Here is a 21,990-nt window from a genome sequence, read left to right as displayed (position 1 = left end):
ATTGAAAGCAGCTCTATATTCTTTAAAAATATTCACTAAATATAAAATTAAAATTAATAAGTAAATAGGAAATAAAATCCATCTCCAGTAGTAACAAATATTCTCACAGTAGCAAATAATCTAGTATCTAGTTTTTCCTCACCCAGTCTTACAGTTGAATCCTTAAAACACCATTTTTAACATTGCAGTTTGCCTAAATTATATAAAGAAAATTATATCAATTAACATTGAAATCTTAAAAGAAGTTATTAATAAAAATGCAAGCTTTTTGGGGCCGGGGATTTAGCTCAGTGGTTCTGGCACCTGCCTTGCAAGTGCAAGGTCCCAAGTTCGATCCCCAGTACCAAAAAAAAAACCAAAAAAAAACCACAAGCTTTTTTAATGCTCCACTGGGTTTCTATTACAACAAAGGACACATACTGGTTGGGGTTTTATTTTGAAGATTTTGTTTCTAGACCGAATACTGTACTTCAAAATATAAAATGTTGAAGCTTTCTTATGTTATGTTTCAGACCTAGTTTACTCAATTACGTAATTTCTACTTATGGCATTAGTAATTAGGGTATATCCAGCTCTGAAAAGCACTGAAGTTCTTCATGTGAGCAACAAACACTTGAAATCCTGAGTGCTGTACTGAGCTCCTTAATTGTAAACACAGATGGCATCCTGCCTTTCAGTGATATGATTCAGTTACTGGTCTTGTGTGACCAATACCACAAAACCATGAGATAGTAGTTGTCTAACTATGATGTATTTGCTAAATGTGAATATAATCACTGTATAAATTATTTGTAAGCTTCAAATATTCATTTAAATATTTAAGACATTTTTACCTTTAGTAATGATGAGGAATCTTCACATATTACTGCAATACATCATATACATGGTCCTTTTATACTGCTTTTAAGAGAACATTGTTTTAAACTAATAAACCAAAATTATAGAGCTGCATCAGTCTTCTTTCCTTGGTTCTTGGATTTCCTTAAATGATGGCATCATGTTCATCAATGGTTCAATACCGAATGCCTCTTTTTGTATAATACATTTTGCATCCAGTGTAAAGAACAGATAAAACTCCCAGTGTCAATACAATACCACCAACAAAGCTGCCAGTATCAAATTTTGATCCTCTATTTTCTTTAGAGTGAAGAGTTGTGGTTAGCAGTGTCACCAAACTATTGTGGGTTGTGGTAATCGTGGGTGTTGACATCTGGGATACATTTTGTGAAAAACTTGTTGCTTTAGTTGTAGACTTTGAGGTGGTGGGAGTTGGTGTATTGGTTGAGACTCCTGGTATTGCTATTTTAGAAGGAGATTTAATGGTGACAGCTGTCGCGTTGATTGAGACCATGGAAACTGGAGTTAATGGTTTCATGGTGCTGCTGTTGTTAGATGTGCTTGTATTTCTGGAAGGCATAGTCTCTGATATGTTACCACTGGAGTTGTGCAGAGGCACAGGAATGTCTGTATTTGGAGATTCTGGCGGCTGGGCGGCCCCCGCAAGCGCCAGCACCTGCAGCGCCCCCAGGAGCAGTGGGGCCTGAGAGCCCCGCGCACCCAGGCCCATTGTTCTGGGCAGAAACGCCACCCCGTGGCCCCAGAGCGGAGCGTGGAGGGAGCAGAGGCGAGAGAGGCCCTGAGTGCACGTGACTTGGCCCGCGTCCTCCTTTGCTTGCACTTGCTGGTGCTGAAGCCCGGGTGACCCAACAGAGAGAGCTCTGAGCTGGGCTGAGCCTCACCTTTCCCTATTTAAAAGATCTTTGTTTCCATTTTTTCCTTCTTTATTAATATTATTTTCTCTCCCGTATTTCCTTTCCCCTTCACTCCCTGCCCTACTTCCTCTTCCCATTTGGACCTTTTCTTCCTATTTCACTTGATACATTATACATTTTGATTTTCATTTATACTTTCAGTTTCTCATATCAGAGAAACTATTCGGTATTTACACATATGTGTTGCATTTAATTCACTTAAGATTATGGCCTCAGAGTGCATCCAATTAGCTATAACTGTCAAATTTATCATTCTTTATGGTTGAGTAATCTCCATTTTATAAAAAAATCTTTATCCAGGCAACAGCTGATGGGCATTTCTGCTCTCTCCAAGGCAAATACTGGTTGGGTGGTGGGGAAAAAGGAACCCTTTTCCACTTTTGGTGGAAGTGTACACTCGTGCATCCACTGTACAAATCTATGTGGAGATTCCTCAAAAAACTATGATTAGAGGTTCCATTTTACCCAGGTCTTCCCCTGCTAGGTATCTTCCCAAAGAATTAAAAGCATCAGACCACAGTGATATATGCATACCCAAGTTTACAGTGACACAATCTGTAACACCTACATCTCACATCATAATATTTTAATGAAAGTTTTCTGCAAGAAACAAATAACCTAAATGTACAATATTTCTGCATATTTCTGTATTACAAAATTCAAAAATTGTCCATAATTCCAGGTTCTTCCTTTAGGCTTTTTTAATACAGCAGTTCAAAAACGTTTTAGTCAAGCTTGTCTGTTGAAACATTAGTGTGTTGTTCTTTGACATTAAGCCTAATAAATATTGTCTAGGTAATGAGAAGGGAGGACAAGAAAGTGGGGTGATCTCACTATATATAAGAATCTGGTTAGAATTAGTAACAAATACATCAAGTGTTGATGCTCAGTTAACTTGTAATAAAATTCAAGGATCATTTTTATATGTCACTACCACAGAAATCAAATGTTGGAAAAAGTCAGTTTCTCATTATCTGTTATTTTCTAGATTAACAAAACTAATGTAAAATGATGATATTATTCAACATTCAGTTTAATAAAGTTGCATTCCTCAAGGCTAAGTCACTTTTCCATTTTGAAAATAATTGGCTTTTTACTATTCCTGTACACTTTCTCTCTGACCACGTAGCAGCTTTATTTTATTATTTTGGTTGTGAGTTTTGGTTACAGTTTAGATCTACTGATATGCTGCTGTCAAGTTCATGAGGCTAGATATTGATCAGCCTCAGAGTTGTATCTTGAAGACTTGAAAGTGTGCCTTAACAATTTGTTAAGTGAAGAATAAAAGAATGAATGGGTTATCCTTGTTTTTATGTGCTTGGATTGTTTAATATTCTTAGGTTAGTTCTTTTCTGTTTACCTATTCTCTTTCCTAACTCTGCCCCAGTCCCTTTATGAATAGTTTACTGTCCATTTACTAGCCCCACTCTCCTGTCCATACCCATTAGTTAACTCTCAATTTTTTGAAACTTCTACGGAAGTTCCACATGGAAAAACTATTATGGATCAGAACATAGCACTACAAAGTACATCTTTTTGCAGATTGAGAACTCTGAAATTAAGGAGTTGGGAAGCACTTCAGCAGCAGTATCTCTCTAACCTTCCTCTAATAACTCTTCTCTGGATCTGTTCTCACCCTCAAAGCTGGCTGTATCAATTGCCAATCATTCTTAAAGTCATATGCAGTAAAACTCCTGTCCTTTAAAATAATTCATAACCATGAAGTTGCTTTCTGTCCTTTTACCACCATTTCTTTGTACAAGCTGGCCACAGTGAAATTCTATGACCTACCTCATGTGGAAGTATGTCATCTAACCCCTATTCTAGAAAGGTCTGGAAGTGAATTCAAGGGAAAGAAATGTTGTACAAAGGGGTCAGAGAGAATATGGGCAGTGAGACCATGTGAGGTCCTGTGACCTCACAGAGGATCTTTATGCCATTAATCTCTGCTTTCGAATGCCCATTCTATAGGGCAGTCCATTCTTAATTTCACATTTAGATAAAAATGATTAACTTTCCTCATATCTTTGGGTCTTATTTTCAGAAGTTGCATATGCCATGTAAACTTTTTTACATTGTAGCAAAATTAGTAATACAGTATAATGAGATTTGTTTGGGTATATGGATATATGCATAAGATATATTGTCATCTAATTACAAAATTTACCTCCCTCAGTTGCAGATTCACTTCCTCAATTCAGAAAATTGTCTTCTTGCTTCCTATCATCTATTATTCATTTATTTTAAAATTTTAAATATAGCAGGAAATGATGTATAGTCCTCTGAGACTTGCTTGTTCTGTTAATATTATGGTTTCCTGTACCATCAATTTGACATTATCTTATAGTGGGATCAAATGGTATTTTCCTTTTTAGTTTTCTTTTTATTTCATTTTTTTAGAAAGTCCATACCAATTTCCATACTAATTGTACTTGCTTACCTTTTCATCAAAAGAGAGGACACATTTAACTGTCATCCTGTTCAACCTTCTTTTTTTTTTATTAACAATATTAAGTATTCTGATTGATGTGAGTTGGAATCTCATTGTTTTAATTAGTATTTCCATAGTTGCTAAAATTGGTATTTTTTTTAGAAATATTGGATATTTCTACTTCTCTTTTTAAGAATTATCTGCTCAATTAAATTGCCTTTTGATTGTTTGAAATTTTTTCTTTTACTGGTGTGAATTTTTTTGATAAGACATAATTATCTGCTACCAGAAGAGTAGCTAGCTCTGACTTTCTTTCATTCTGTGGGTTGCCTCTTCAGTTTCTTGATTATTTGGTTTGCTGTGCAGAATTTTTAATTTGATATAGTCCCATTTGTTGACTACTTCCTCATGCTATTGGGTGCTGTTTAGAAATTCCCTCTGTGCCTACAACTTCTAGGGTTTCCTATAAGTTTTCTTCCAGCAGTTTTCAAATTTCCAGGTTTACATCTAGTCTCTGATCATACTTATTTTGGTACAGGATGAGAGATAGAGATCCTATCTCTACCTTCTGTGTGTGGCTATCCAGGTTTTCACATGCTTTTATTAAAGAGGCTGTCATTTTTCCGTTGTTTTGTTCCTTTTGTCAGCAGTCAGATGTCTGGCAGTGCATGTGGTTATTTCTGTGTTTTGTGTCTTATTCTAGTGGTGTTCATATTTGTTGTTGTGTCAGTATTAAAAATGTGTGTGTTTCTTTTCACCATGGTGTTGTAGTTTACTTGAAATGTAGTAGTGTGATGCCTTCAGAATCATTCTTATGGCTCAGGAATATTGCAGAATTTCTGTTTTTTGAGTTTCCATATGATTTTCGGGGTTGCTTTTTCTAGAATGGTGAAAAATGACAATATTTTAGTTGAAGTGACATTCAATCTTCAGATCACTTTTGGTGATATGGTGTTTTTCAAAAAGTAAATTATGTTGATCATGAACAGTTGGATTCTCTTCACTTCCAATATAATTTTCATTTTTTTCAGTTTTCCCTAATTTTCATTTTTATGATTTTATTGGTACATATTTGTAGTACATAATGACTACCTTAATCTCAGGGGGCTGGTGCACATACATGACATTTTTTTATTCTTTTATGTAAGCTTCTCCCCAACCCCTACATGCATTTCTTCAAACTCATCGCTATTATGTGTGTATTTCTTTCCATCCATTGAACTTAAGTTCCATTACTGCTTGTTATTCTAGAAACTTTAGTTACATCATTAGGTTCTTTATTTATGATCACTTATTTTCTAACATTGGCAGAGCTCTAAACATTTTCAGAACTATTTTCATTGTGTCCTTCAGATTCTGATATATAGTATTTCCATCATCACTTAATTATAAGCATTTTTTAATTTCTCCTTTTATACCTTCAGGGACCCATTGATTACTCAATACTGTAATTTTCAATTACTGTGGTTGTCTTTTCTGTGGTTTTTTGCTGTTGATTTATAGATTCATCATGTTGTAATATTTTAGGCCATCTGATATTATTTTAATATTTTAAGTTCAATGACAATTTATGGGCTTAAAATATTGTCTATTTTGGAGGAATTTCCATGAATGCTACAAAGAATGTGTACTAGTCTTTTTTATGATAATCTCTGTACAATTTTTGTTAAATATTTTTGAATTGTATAGCATAGTCTTATTTTTCTTTGTTGTGTTAACTCTAATTGACCATCTATTTGTGAGAGTATGATATTGAAGACACCCACAATTATTGCATTAAATTCTATATGACCTTTTATATCAAGAAGTGTTCATGAAACTGGGTACATCAATGTTGGGTACATGCATATTTACAGTGGTTTTTCTCTTTGTAGATTGCTCCCTTTGCCAATAGGCAGTGGCCTTCTTTGTCTCTACTGAATCATTTCTCTTTGAAGTCTTCCTTGGTATATCTAAGCATAGCTCTTCTGACTTGTTTTAGTCTTCAAGCTGACTGAAGTCTCCTTTTCTTTTCAATCAGTGTCTTTTTGGGCCACATACAATTCTTTAAGGCAACATGTATCAAGGTGTTGTGTTTTGACCCAATCTGTCATTTTATGTCACTTATTAATTTCCTTAAATATTGTTAAGTATTTTTGATTATTTTATCACATTTTGTTATTTTTCTAGTGTTTGGTTCATATCTGGTATTTCTTCCTCTTTTTTATCTATTCCCACAATGAGATTCATTTTTTCCCTTAGTCTCATGATTGTGACTGCCCTGTTTATTGGTTTTGAAAATTCCTTTTAGAAATTTAGCAACACTTTCTATTCAGTAAGCATTATTTTAGACTTATCTTTGAAGGTCTTTATATTTCCTTCAATTTGACTAGGTGTAGCACTGTAAGTTTGTAATTATTTTCTTCAGGTCTTAAAGCACATCAGTTCAAGCCCTTCTGGCTTTTAGAGTTTCAGTTGCAAAAAAAATAATTGTTGAGTTTGATTTAATAATTCTGAGGGATTTAGCATTTCTTTGTATCTGCTCTTAACCATCTATGTCAAAATTTTTATAGCAAATTAACTATGATATGCCATGAGGAGTTTCTTTTTTGGTTTTGTTTATTTGCCTCTGTTCCCTAGTAAAAGTTTCTCCTACAATTCCATTGAATAGGTTTTCTGTGCCATTGGGCTGTACGCTATCATCCTACTTGAGTCTTCATTTTGTTCTTTGAAATTTTCAAACATTTCTCAAATAATCTCATTACTTCTCTTCCTTTATGCTCTTATTGGGCCATTGTTGCAGCACATCCACTTTATCATATAATTTTTATATTCTCTTATTATTCATTTTAATTAACATTAAGACTTTAAAATGAATTTTTCATTTGACTGCTTAAGGATTGACTTCCAGGATATCTTAATTCTTTTTCCAGAATTTCAATTTTTAGTAATGCAGTCTATCATATATTGTACCATGCTTTCCTCCTTGATTCATTCAGTTCTCTATTGTATCTTCTATTATCTCAGTAAATATTTAAGTATTTCATTAATTCCACCTCTTTCCACCATCTTTGATATCAATAATCATTTACACTGTCACTTTTATAAATTATTTGAAATTTCTTCCACTGCAATATCTGAGATCAATTTCTGGGAGGAAATTATGAATTTGTGAAACGTTGTTTCCTTTTTTCTGATGATTCATTGTGTGTGTGTGTGTGTGTGTGTGTGTGTGTGTGTGTGTGTATGATTTTTGAAGTTTGAAGATCACTGGAAATGGAGAGTGGAAGTCCTGTTGTGTGAAGATCTTTTGAGTAAGTGGCTTCATTGTTGTGATGTGTCATAGCCTATGGTGTCTCAGGATGAAACCATGCAATCCAGTGGTTGGTCCTAAACTTTGGCATGAGTTTGAGGTCTTAGCACTTTTTTCAGGACATAATATCCACCAATAATGTCAATATCTGATGAACCCACCATATATTAACATGTACTTTAAAACTTCTTTGCAAAAGTCACTACCCAGGAACACAAAGGGAGAGTAACAACATGGGAAAGGAGAAAAATAGACCTTCATGAGAACATCAGTGTTTCCCAGTTCATGTAACAAAAAAATCAGCTTTATTTCAATTAAAATTAAAGCATTTCTTAAACTAAAATGTTAGCTACAAGGCCATACATTCTATTGATCAGTTTGCCAAAAAACCTGATATAGTCTCTGAATCATGAAAATACAAATGCATGAGTATAAGATAAAAATATGCCATATAAAAATACCTGGAGAGTGGAAATAGTCCATAATATATGAAATTACTAAGACATTTATGTGATGAGAAAAGAGCCCCAACAATACATCAAACAGTAAATATTTATAAAATTTTTAATCCTAATCACAAAGAAAGACAACCAGGAATATCTACAAATATGGATTCTAGAAAAGACAGATATTCAAGTTAAGTATAAAAAGATTATAAGTAATATTGATGTAATAAAAGGCATAATTTTGTCACTGATTTGAAAGCATGAGTAATATGTTACATTTTAATTCATTTGGATGAAGTAATTTGAATTTCAAAAAGCAGTTATTTTTATAATCACATGATTGGAGTAAGGGAATCAGTGTAATCATTTTCAAACAAGTTCAAATAAAACAGCTTACTTGGAAAATGGAAATATGCATTATACAACAACCTTAAGATATGAAACAGAATTTTTAAACTGACATTATAAATGTAGAGAAAACTATTCTTAAAAATAGGAGATTTTTATCCATCTTCTTGATCTAAGCTTTGCCAAATATTGTAAATTCATTGTCAATTCTTAGTTTTGCAACAAGTTTAAGAGTATAACATATGAGGCAAATAAGATAATTATAAATTTACTTTGAAAGAAGACTATAAGCCTGAAGACATCCAGAGAAAGGCAAAGAAGCCAGTGGCTGAAGCTCATTGTCATGTCACAGAAAGGTTTGGTCTCCACATGGCTCACAGGAACACGTGTAACAACTCTGATTGCTCACTGATTTTCAAATTGGTAAAATCAGTACATTTCAGGTTCAAATCACTATACAATGAAAGTAGCAATTTTTCTCATATGTTGAGCACATGGTAATCTTACATGTATAAATTATGCAGAATTTATAAGAGAGTAAACTTTAAGGTAAATAAAGTGGCAATTATAAAAGAAATGACAAGAAATATGGTAAATATATAGAGACGTATATATTTATAACCCCCACAAAAGCATGCACAAAACAGGCAACATGGATATGTACTTCTTCTTTATATATAATCATAATTTTCTAAATTGTTTTCAACATTAATATATATCACTTTCCTATAACTTAATTCTACTTCAATGTATTACCTAATCCTAAAGTGGGAACTGTTCCCCAATTTTTTAAGCTATTTTTTAGTTTGTAAATTAAATTTTAAAAAGAGATTGGTAAAAGGGTCGGGGATTTAGCTCAGTGGTTCTGTTGCCTGCTTCACAAGCACAAGGTTGCGAGTTTGATCCCTGGTACAAAAAACTGAGATTGGTGAAACAAAGGGACACTGTTCAGAAAAATGTAGTGTTTATTATGCCAAAATATTATAGGAATGCAAGCCATCTGGTGATAATAGCCAGCACTTATTTTATTGTTCTTAAAGTTTTATGTCCAACTTCTGATGAGAGAGACATGGAATTGTTATATATTGTGCATGTGGGTGTACAGAACCTATCTCAGCAAATTAGTGTTTGTCAAATGCTAGACAAGCACAAGATGTAGAATGTAAATGCAGTAATCTTGACTTGAAAATCTTGACTTGCCCCAAAATTTGCTGCTGAAAATCACTATAAAAATAATGACATGTGCAAAATGAAGTGCTGTTTTATTGTAAAACTATTTTAAAATTGAGATTTGCAGAAATTTCATATTGATGTGTGTTATAAAATTACAAAGATTCTTATTTTTGGCATAAGGTTTTTCCTTAATAGTGTAGATTTTTTACATCTTAGATTTAAAACTTAATTGATGACTCCAAATTATAATATGATTTTGTAAGTACTTGTTTCTCAAAATATCCAAGATCCTGTTTGTTAAGAAAAGAGCAGATGGAAAGGTAAAAAAATAAGATTTCATTTTTTTCAATGAGAAAAAAGAATTTCTGAGAACAACAAAAGACAGGGGAAAAGTGTAAATGTCTAGCATCACTGTTATTTTAATTGAATGGAATCTGCTCTCTTTTCCAGGACTCTCAGGGCAGCTTTCTTCACCTCTTGGTTTCTGAGACTGTAAATGAGAGGGTTCAGAATGGGGATCACAATTGTGTAAAACACAGAAGCCACCCAATTGCTTCACAAGGAGTAGGATGTCTTCAGTTTTAGGTAAGTAAAAATTGTACTGCTGTAGAAGACAGTGACTCAGCAGATGGGAGGCACAGGTGGAGAAGGCATTTTTTTTTCCAGCAGTGGAATTAATTTTCAGGATAGTGGACAGTATAAACACAAAGGACCCAGATATGGTGATAAGGGACAGCATTATATTAGATCCAGCACAAATGAATATAATGATTTCAACCTCAGAAGTGTCACTGCAGGACAGGGCTAAAATTGGGGATGTGTCACAGAAGAAGTGTTGGATGAAATTCAAGTTACAGAAGTGCAGGCAGCTCATGGAAACTATAACCACAGTGCAATATACAAAGGCAATTAAATAGGATCTAGCAAGCAGGGAATGGTACAGTACTGTTGTCATAATGACTGAATAGTGCAGGGGGCTGCAGATAGCTACATAGCCATCATAGGCCATCCAGGAGAGAAGGAAACATTCAGCAGTGACAAAAACTACAAAAAAGAACATCTGGGTGAAGCAGCCCAGGAAGGAGATGCTCTTGGTGGAAGTCAATAAGTTCTGTAAGGTTTTAGGGGGTGATGATACTTGAGTAGCTGAGGTCTAGTAATGAGAGTTGAATGAGAAAAAAGTACATGGGCATGCGCAGCTGGGGATCCAGGTCAGTGATCAGTATCATCCCCATGTTCCCCAGCACCATGATCAGGTAAATCAGGACAAAGAGCACAGAGAGGACCAGCTATTTCTACAAAGACCATTACCTCCATGAGGATGAAACCAGGCACACTGGTGGATTTTCATCTACCCATGGTGATTTGGTGCACTTATCTGTTGAATAATAAATTTTAATAATTATCTTGTCTGCCAAAATATTTTTATTTATGTGAATTGTTCAGTATTTTCCATAACTTTCCTAGAAAATAGTGAAAACCATTGTGAAGAGGAGTGAAAAAATACAATTGCCATGTATAGATTTGGGTACATACTGCCATTTGTTTCTGATACATTGAAGGGATACATTCCATTTTTAGCATGAAACCAGTGCTATTCTAAACTTTCTATTATTAACACATTCAATTCTTAGGAAAATATTATACTGAAAGGACTCTTATCCACACCCTTAACTTTAGAAAAAAGGCACATAAAAATTACTTATGTAAAAGTAGTAGTTACATATTGCCACTGCTTCAACCTAGATATTTTTACTTCTGATAACAGACTTACAATGCTGTGTTCCTGATCAGGACTTGTTTTACCAATCCTGAATGAGGATACATAATTGACTATGTTAAAATCCATTTTTAAGGTCTTATTCATTGTCTTTTTTTCCCCAATGACTTATTATACTAATTATAACACTTTTTTTCTGGGGAATTAGGTGATTCACATTAATATTAAATTTCTGAAGATTTAGTAACTGAGACAAAAAATTAATCTTTAAAACTTTTGGATTTCAAAAAATAGGCTACTTCTCCAGCTTCCCCTTGCTGAGACCATGAATACTCTTCCTGTCCCCACTCAAATGACTGCACAGAGAATTAATGCTCAGTCTCAGAAATATCATGACTGCCTGAGAAGAATATTCAGATACCACCCCAGGTGTTCAAGTTCTGCTTTAACTTGGAAATGGGAGGCAGGGAGATTGGAGTCACCTGGACATAAAAGACCAGGCAGAAATTAACATAGGGAGACAGAGATTTGTGAGGAGAAGTGGATACTCTCATTCTGCTGTGGAGTAAATACACCCATTTCTTTCCACCAAAAGAACTTGTCCCCATTTTTTTGAGGCAGCCCCAGGAAGGGTGGACTTTCAGCTCTATCAACAATGTATTTTATAACTTTCCCATTCAAAATGAATTTTCCTGACAACATATTTTCAGAATATGTACATTGCTTGTATACTTTTACTTCAAAATCTCTATACAAACTTTTCAGTAAATCTTAGCATTACTTGTGGTGATGTACAAATGATTATATATATATATATATAATATATATATACTTTTTTCACAAAATTCCTTTTATTTTATCTAGTATAATTCCATCTAGTTCTCAGGATGATACTTACTGTGCACAAAAGTTGATGAAAAAAATGTCTTCTAATATTGTCTGTTTAAAAATTTGTCAAACACAAAGTATTTTCAGAAATAATACAGAAAAACATATGGTGAGCGGTCATGCAGAAGATGCCGAATCAGCCTGCTGCAGACAGGCAGGTCTGCCCAAGCCCTACCAAGGTCCTGAGTCATGCAGAAGACACCGAATCACCCAACTGCAGACAGGCAGCCACCTGGTTCCACACTACAAAGACACAGAGGACATCAGACTACGAGACCAAAGTACTGAGTCCTGCTGTTCCCGGCCCAGTGGTAGGAGCTTCTGAGCTGTTGTCCCACTGCTCCTGGTCCAAAGGAAGGGACTTCCCAGTCACCATCCCTCCCACTGCTCCCAGCCCAGAGGAAAGGGCTTTTGGGCCACCTTCTGTCCCTGTGCTCCTGGTCCAGAGGAAGGGGCTTCCAGGCCACCATCCCTCCCACAGCTCCCAGACCACAGGAATGGACTTTTGGGTCAACATCCCTACTGCTGCTCCCGGCCCCTGTCCCACCTCACCCAGCTCAGAGGAGGTAATCTGTGCAGGTGCTAACAGCCCCCTGTCGCAGTTGAAATGAGAAAACAAGTAAATAAGTCTCAAAACCAGACTTCCGGATCACCTACAGCAAGCACAAAGGGAAATGAGAAGGACCATTCTGATACTCAACCACCTGGACCCACTGAACTGGCAACAAAAGGGGATCTGGAAAAAATGAAATCAGAAATAATTTCTCAGATAACAGGAGAAATTGTACCCCTAGTGCAAGACATGATTAATAAATCTAGAGAGCAGCTCAGGAACATGATGGAATCCCAACATAGAAATCCAAATAAATGGAATAAATAAAACAGATGCAAATAGATTTCCAGGACATGAAAAACTCCACTGAAAGTCTACACAGCAGAATGAGCCAATGTGAGGACAGAATTTCAGATATAGAAGATAAGAATGCAATTAGGGACCAGGAAAAGAAAAATTGCTTCAAAATTATAAGGGAATATGAGAAATCAAACCAGCAGCTGCTAGACAATACAACGAAGAATAACACAAGACTGATTGGGCTCAATGAAGAAACAGGAGAGAGTGGAGAGGACATAAAAAATCTCTTCACAGAAATAATGGCAGAAAACTTCCCAAGCAGGGGAAAAGAACTTGACATACAGATAAGTGAGGCATATAGGACTCCAAATAGCCTTGATCAAAACAAATCTACACATAGGCATATAATTGTTAAGATTCCAGAAACAACAGAAGAACAAAGTTCTACAAGCAGAGAAAAGAAACAAATCACATACAAAGGAAAGTCCATCAGAATGACAGCAGATTTCTCAACAGAAACCATCAAGGCAAGAAGAGCTTGGAGTGACATATTCCAAGCCCTAAAAGAAAACAGCCTCCAACCCAGATTGATGTACCCTGCAAAACTATCTTTCAAAATGGATGGAGAAATAAGATACTTTCATGACAAAGAGCACCTTAGGAACTTCATGAATACCAAACCAGCACTCCAAAGAATTTTACACAATAGCCTAGGAACAGATAGTGAGGATCACAACCCCAGGGAGCAAAGCAGAATGAACCCATCTGGCATGACAAGAAATTAAATGTAAAGGGGGAGAACCCAACAAAAAGAAAAAGTCATGGTAATGACAAGTCAATATTTTTCAGCTATAACCATCAACATTAATGTTCTCATTTCACCAATCAAAAGAAATAGACTGGCAGAATGGGTCAAGAAGCAAAATCCAACAATATTCTGCATACAACAAACACACTTAATTCAAAAGGAAACTCATAGACTGAAAGTTAAAGGGTGGAAAACAATACTCCATGTGAGAGGAACACCCAAAAAAGCAGGAGTAGCTATCCTCTTTGCAGATCAAGTAGATTTCAAACTGACACTGATTAAGAGAGATGAAGGACACTACATCCTTGTAAAGGGAAGAATCCAAGAGGAAGAGATGACAATCATAAATATCTATGCACCAAACACTAGTACACCCAACTATATAAGACAAATACAAACGGACATGAAAAGTCATATATGCACTAATACAATTGTAGTGGGGGACCTCAAAACCCCACTGTCACAAATAGATAGATCAACTAGACTAAAAGTAAGTAATGAAATACTAGAACTCAATCGAACTCTTGAACAAATGAACTTAACAGATGTTTACAGAGACTTCCACCCCACAAAATCAGAATACACATTCTTCTCAGCTGCACATGGGTCATTCTCAAAAATAGACCACATACTCACACATAGAACATGTTTAAGTAAGCGCAAAGGAATTGAAGTTATCCCCTGTAGATTATCAGACTATAGTGCAATGAAATGGGAGATCCATAGCAAAAGAAACTCAAAAAATTTCATAAACACATGGAAATTGAACAACACACTTCTGAATAACCAATGGGTCACAGAGGAAATTAAAGAAGAAATCAGACAGTTCCTTCAATTAAATGACAATGACAATACAATATATCGGAATCTATGGGACACAATGAAAGCAGTCTTATGAGGGAAATTCATAGCAGTGAACACGCATATTAGGAAAACAGAACAAGCTCAAATAAACAACCTGATGCTGAACCTCAAGCTTCTAGAAAAAGAAGACCAGGACAACCCCAAAGCTCATACAAGGGAGGAAATTATAAAGATCAGAAGAGAAATCAATGCAATGGAGACTGAGAGAACGATTCTAAAAATTAATGAAGCCAAGAGTTAGTTCCTCGAAAGAATCAACAAAATTCACAAACCTTTAGCCAAGCTTGTCAGAAAAAAGAAAGAAAAGGCCCAAATCCATGCAATTAGGAATGAAAAGGGTGAAATTACAACAGACACAGCAGAAATCCAGAGGATCATCAATATCGACTTCCAGAACCTATACGCCAATAAAATGGACAACACAGAAGAAATGGACAGATTCCTAGATACATATGAATTACCAAAGTTGAAGGAAGAAGACCTAAAAATTCTGAACAACCCAATATCAACCAATGAAATTGAAAATGTAATTGAAAACTTATCAACTAAGAAAAACCCAGGACCTGATGGCTTCACTGCTGAAATCTACAAGACATTTAGAGAGGAACTACTGCCACTACTGTTTAAACTCTTCAATGAAATTGAAAGGGAAGCAATACTCCCAAATTCATTCTTGGAAGCAAGCATCACCTTGATCCCCAAAGCAGGGAAAGACCCAACCGAAAAAGAGAAGCATAGGCCAATCTCACTAATGAACATAGATGCAAAAATCCTTAATAAGATAATGGCAAACAGAATGCAGAAGATCATCAAGAAAATCATACATCCTGTTCAAGTGAGATTCAAGCCAGGGATGCAGGGATGGTTAAACATACGAAAATCAATTAATGTAATACACTATATCAATAGAGCCAAGGACAAAAACCATATGATTATCTCCATAGATGCAGAAAAAGCATTTGACAAAATCCAGAATGCATTTATGATAAAAACGCTACAAAAAATTGGAATGGATGCTCTCTACCTCAAACTGATAGAAGCCATCTATGAAAAACCAACAGCCAATATCATACTAAATGGTCAAAAATTGAAAACCTTCACACTAAAATCAGGAACAAGACAAGGATGTCCACTATCACCACTCTTGTTCAATATAGTTCTGGAAAAATTAGCCACAGCAATTAGACAAGAGAAAGAAATAAAAGGAATAAAGACATGTAATGAAGCAGTCAAATTGTCATTATTTTCAGATGACATGATACTCTATATTGAAGACCCCAAGAACTCCACCAAAAGTCTTCTAGACTTAATAACCAAATTCAGTCAAGTAGCTGGTTATAAGGTCAACACACAAAAATCAATATCTTTCCTCTACACCAATGACAGACTCACTGAGAGAGAAATAGGGCAAATAATTCCTTTCACAATATCATCCAAAAAACTGAAATACCTAGGAATCATCCTAACAAAAGAAATCAAAGACCTCTTCTCTGAAAACTATGGCACTCTGAAAAGAGAGATTGAAGATCATATCAGAAAATGGACAGAAATCCCCTGCTCCTGGGTAGGAAGGATTAATATAGTGAAAATGGCCATACTTCCAAAACTGCTAGATAGATTTAATGCAATTCCAATTGAGATCCCAGCAGCATACTTCATAGACCTTGAGAAAACAATCCAAAAATTCATTTGGAACAAGAAGATACCCAGAATAGCAAAAGCAATTCTAGATAACAGAAACGTGGCAGGGGATATCACAATGTCCAATTTGAAACTCTACTGCAAAGCTACTGTGATAAAAACAGCATAGTACTGGCAAAGAAACAGACTTGAGGACCAGTGGAACAGATTAGAAGATGCAGAAACAATGCCAGACACACTCAACCATGTCATCTTTGACAAAGGATCCAAACACCCTCACTGGAGGAAAGATAGCCTCTTTAATAAATGATGCTGGAAAAATTGGGCTTCAACTTGCCAAAGATTAAAACTAGACCTGTATCTCTCACCATGCACTAAACTGAAATCAAAATGGATTAAAGATCTAAATATTAAAATAGAAACTCTGAACCAGTTGGAACAGAGGTTAGGTACAACCCTTGAAGACATTGGTGTAGGAAATGATTTTATGAACAAAACCTCAGTTGCCCGTGAACTAGAACAAACAATCAACAAGTGGGATCTCTTCTTTTGAAAAACTTCTGTACAGCAAGAGAAATCACCAGCGGTGTGAAGAGTCAACCCACAATGTGGGAAAAAATCTTCAACTGCTCTTCCTCAGACAAAGGTCTACTATCTCAAATCTATAAAGAACTTAAAAAGATAAGACCTCCCAAATTTAAAGACCCAATCCAAAAATGGGCATCAGAAATGAACAGACATTTCTCAGACAAAGAAGTAGAAATAGCAAATAAATACATGAAAAAATGTTCAACATCACTGGTCATTTGAGAGATGCAAATGTAAACAATGCTGAGATTCCACTTCACTGCAGAAAGAATGGCTGCTATCATGAAATCAAACAATAACAAATGCTGGTGGGGCTGTGGGGAAAGAGCAACCATGCTCCACTGCTGGTGGGAGTGTAGACTGGTGCAAGCACTGTGGAAATCAGTATAGAGATACCTCAAAGAACTAGGACTGGAAATCCCATTTGACCCAGCTATTCCACTGCTGGAGATCTTCCCCAAAGAATTAAATGAATCATACCACAGTGATATATATGTGCCCATGTTCATAGCAGCACAGTTTGTAATAGCTAAAACTTGGAAACAACCCAAATGCCAATCAACTGGAGCCTGGATAAAAGAAACTGTGTTTGTTTTATAAAATGGAGTACTACTCAGCCATAAAAAATGAGAAATTAGAGACATTTATAGCTAAGTGGATGCACATTGAGGCAATACTCTTAAGTGAAATAAATAGGACACTCATGAATAAATTCCGAATAGTTTCTCTGGTGTGAGAAACTGAAAGTGTAAAGTAGGACTAAATGTATAATAGGTAATATGACATAGGAAGAAAAGGGGCAAAGGGGAAGGAAGTGGGAGGGCTAGAGGAAAGGATAGAAGGGAATGGGATTAATATGACAAAATGGAAAAATAGGAACAAAATCTTTGTAAATAGGGAGGAATGGAGGGGTTGGAGATTGGGCTGGGCAAGGGTGAAAAATAAGAACCAAGAGAGATTATGTAAAGGTGCAAATTTCCAATGATGAATGTCATTATATTGTATACCTAAAATGTACCAATGATTAGAATGAATAATCGAAAATGTAAAATAGGAAGAAAAGTTCCAAAGGAGTAGGGGTAGTGGGGGGGGGCACAGGAAAGGAAAGAAGGGAAAGGAAAAATGATGAGAAATGGACAAAATGGAAATAAAGTCTTTGTAAATAGGGAAGGGTGGAAGGCATGAAGGGAGGCCTAGGAATGGGGAAAAAATAAGAACCAAGATGCATCATGTAAAGGTACAATTCCCAATGAGAAATGTAATTGTGTTGTATACCTACAATGTACCAATAAAAGAATTCAATAAAAAAAAAATCTGACCCGGCATGGTCTGTCACAATAGAAATAATATGGGTGCCTGAACATAAGTACAGTGGGAAGATTGGTGTCTGGAATTAGGAGGGGCAGATTTCATGAGAAGACTGAAAGTTCAAGCCCAGCTGGGACATTTTGGAGACAGCGTGAGACCCTGTGTCAAATTAGGTAATTAAACATAAGCTGCAGCTCAATGCCAAAGTCTTAGGTTCAATCTTCACTGCTGAGAACAGTTGCCTCCAAAATGTTCCTCAGTGTATAACTTCATATGATTCACATCTATGAACATTAAACATAATGATATTGGGGGATGTAATTTTAACAACAAAATATTAAGTTAAATTTTTGATGAGACCAGATAAAAATTCTAAGTAGATGTTTGAGACCTTGATAATATGGTGCACATTAGAATAGGTAGAATTCCAATGAATCAATGAAGAGCATTATGCTTGACAATATATGCTTCCTACCCTGAGTTTTTACAATTTTATGTTTACTTGCAAATTACAATTATTTAATATTCTCAAGGACTCCTCTGACATGATCATATGACTTCTATGACCTGGGCAACAATTGTCTGATTTTGCTCTCTCCATTTATGATATATATTTTATTAGGAAGTACACTGTATCAGATATATTTATATATAATTTACAGATAGTAGCAGTACTTATAAGTACTACTGTTTTCTTCCAGATAAGAAAAGCACAGAGAACTGAAGGATACAGGTAATTGTAATTATGGTTCAATAAGTGGCCATGCAAGAGTCTAAAATGAAGCAAAATACAAGTGACTGGAAAGTAAGCATCTCTGTGGTTTCTACTGAGCCCCGCCTGAGTTTCTCCATTTAACAAGGTGCAATATCATCTTCATTCTTCCTTTTTAAAATGCAGAATCATGGCACATTATCAGGGAAACCAGAGCTCTGTGACCTCGTTCATCCTGGTGGGGCTCTCAGATTACCCCCAGCTCCAGGCGCCCCTCTTGCTGGTGTCCCTGACCATCTACACAGTCACTCTGGTGGGAAACTTGGGCATAATTGTGGTCAGGAAACTCAATCCCAAACTTCATATGCCCATGTACTTTTTCCTCAGCCATCTTTCCTTTTTAGATATTTGTCATTCCACTGTATTTACACCCAAACTATTAGAAATCCTGATTTTGGAGGAGAGAATGATCTCCTTCAAGGGATGCATGACAGTTTTTCTTTGGCTGTGCCTGTGTGATCATAGAGATATTCATGTTGGGAGTGATGGTCTATGACTGGTTCCTGGATGTCTGTAACCCCCTCCTCTGCACAGTGGCAATGTCTCCTAAGCTCTGTGCTCTCCTGGTGGCAGGAACTTACATGTGGGGTGCACTGGGTTCCTTGACAATCATGAATTCTCTTGTGTAGCTGTGCTACTGCGAGTCCAACATCATCAACCAATTCAGATGTGAGTACTCCACTGTCCTCATTGTGTCCTGCTCTGACCCCTCCTTCAGCCAGATGATATGTTTAATAATTTCTATACTGACTGAAGCCTGCAGCCTCCTGATCACCCTCACCTCCTATGTCTTCATTTTGGTAACTTTCGTCAGGATGCCCTCCAAGTGTGGACTCCAAAAAGCCTTCTCCACCTGCACCTCCCACCTGAGGGCCCTCAGCATCTTCCATGGCATCCTCTTCCTCCTCTACTGCGAGCCCAGCTCCCAGAGCTTCTGTTTGCTGGTCAAAGTGTTCACTGTCCTGTATACAGTCCTGATCCCCAGGCTGAACCCCCTCATTACAACCTGAGGAACAAGGATGTGAAAGACACGGTCAGGAAGATAATGATATCCAAGTTGCATCCTCACTCAATACAATTCAAATAAATACACACTTATGTCTTAATCATATCCATGTTTAACAAATATTGACGATAATTTAGTTTTTAATTCATATATGATTATACTTTCAATCATAATTAAATGAAAGCTGTTTAATGTTCGGAATGCCTTACAATGTTTTCTGGTTTAATCCAAATACACTGCTTGCCTATGCACTTTATCTGAAGAGATTTCCCAGTGGGAAATATGGAGGTCAGAATGAGGAGGAACCAATCTAAATTGAGAACCAAGGACTTAGCTTAAGAAGGCTTAAGTTGTGCTTAATAAAAACAATGCAGGCACATATGAGCACAGCCTTCCCTGGACCCAGACTTAGCTCCTCATACCTCACATCTTTATTCCCAATTTCTATAAAGGACAACCTTCTGTTTCACCAGAACTGTTTTAAATAAATTGAGGAGCCTGAGTTTATATCTCAAAGCATATTGTCTAACTTTAAACAAATAGAAGTGAAAATATTAGCTATTGTCTATATGTTTTACTGGTTTTGTTTTTTGAGCCTGAATGTAATGCATTGCAGTCCCATAAAATATGCTAAGATAATGGTGATAACAAGAAAAAAGTTCAATTTAATTCTAATACTCCACTCATTACCGAGACATGCATGACCAAAATTATTAAAGTGTGCATTAGCTCACACATTCATATAATAATCGTATCTTTCACACAAATTTCTTATCAGTAAATGCCATCTATATCCACTCACTTGCTGAACTAAGGAGATGATTTATTTTACCCTAACTTCTCACTGACTTTAGAAATTTCATTGTCACCTGTTGCTAACTGAAAAAAAAAAGATTCCTTTCTCACCTTGTTGGTTTTAAATGCCAACTTTATGGCATAAGTCCCCATATAGATAGATATTCATCATCTTTGTGCCTATGTACATCTTCACTTCAGCTAAAGCAGTGCCACTTCAGGCTGTGGAGTCAAGGAAAGTTTTGCTTAATGACACACTTCTATCAGTACTGATCTCCTCAAACAGTGTTCATCAACTTTACATTCCTTGGCCCCCTAGTCTGTGGAAATGTCTCAAAACAAATAGGCCTAGTGAAAATATTTGAGGTCTTGCACCCCAAAACCTAAGAACTGACATACTTGTTCTTCACCTAGCAAAACCCTGACCATGTAACAGAGCTGAGGTCCTCATCCCCAAGTGAAGAAATACACCTTTCCACAGAGAGGTGTGCCTGGGTTACAGATGTAAGCAGACGGTGAGGATGTGGACACCTTTATTCACTGCAGCTCACACAGGTTCACAACACTGTTGTTTTCACCCAAGTATTGCTGCTGTCTTATAGTATTCTTAATTATTATCTTTTAAAAATAAATCTCGGTATCAATTAGAAATTCTTATATCGTCTTTTTCTGTCCCTTCTCATGTTGATCCATGGTCCCTAAATTTTAATAACATTTTTCAGATTTAGTTTGTTTATTTTACTATGTGTTTTTGAACCCTAACTCTGTCATGGACCAGAAAAATTACCTGTTCTGTCCTCTAGGGAACCGGGAGCTGTGGCTCTGTTACTTCTGTTACATCTGTGTACATTCTTCGATTCTCTGCACATGATTCTGAAACTATGGTGAAAACATATTAGCTGACTTTTATTTTACAAATGTCTGTATTATTTTGACTTTGATGTTTGATTTATTCATTCACTATTATGCATACTGTAAGTTTGTTTTCAGAGACAGGAAAAGAGAATACAATTTATATATGGGGCTTTGGAAATATTGAATGAAAAAATCTACATTTATCACTTCATCAATGAAAGGATGGATAAATAACATGTGGGTGTAGTTTTTGATAGATATACATAATCTACTGGAAAATTAATCATCAAATGTTAATATTACTTATTTGTTGCAGAAATATTTTCATTTACTTTTTACTACATTAACTTCTCAATATTGGTCTTTTTTAATGTTCCTGTTTCTGATACAATAAAAATAGAATGTATTACTGAAAATTTAGTAAAAATAG

General features: G+C 35.9%; 2 pseudogenes; one reads left to right on the top strand and one right to left on the bottom strand.

Annotated features, from left to right (window-relative positions):
* Positions 1-903: 903 nt before the first annotated feature.
* LOC101716876 (porimin pseudogene) lies at positions 904-2,448 on the bottom strand (annotated as a pseudogene).
* A 16,494-nt stretch (positions 2,449-18,942) lies between these two features.
* On the top strand, positions 18,943-19,991 carry LOC101703511 (olfactory receptor 1165-like; annotated as a pseudogene).
* Positions 19,992-21,990: the final 1,999 nt, after the last annotated feature.

The sequence above is a fragment of the Heterocephalus glaber genome, unplaced genomic scaffold, assembly GCF_053883595.1.
Source record: "Heterocephalus glaber isolate CG9 unplaced genomic scaffold, H.glaber_assembly_v1.0 deba00001831, whole genome shotgun sequence".
NCBI classification, from domain to species: Eukaryota; Metazoa; Chordata; class Mammalia; order Rodentia; family Bathyergidae; genus Heterocephalus; species Heterocephalus glaber.
This window is presented reverse-complemented; position numbering and strand designations above follow the sequence as displayed.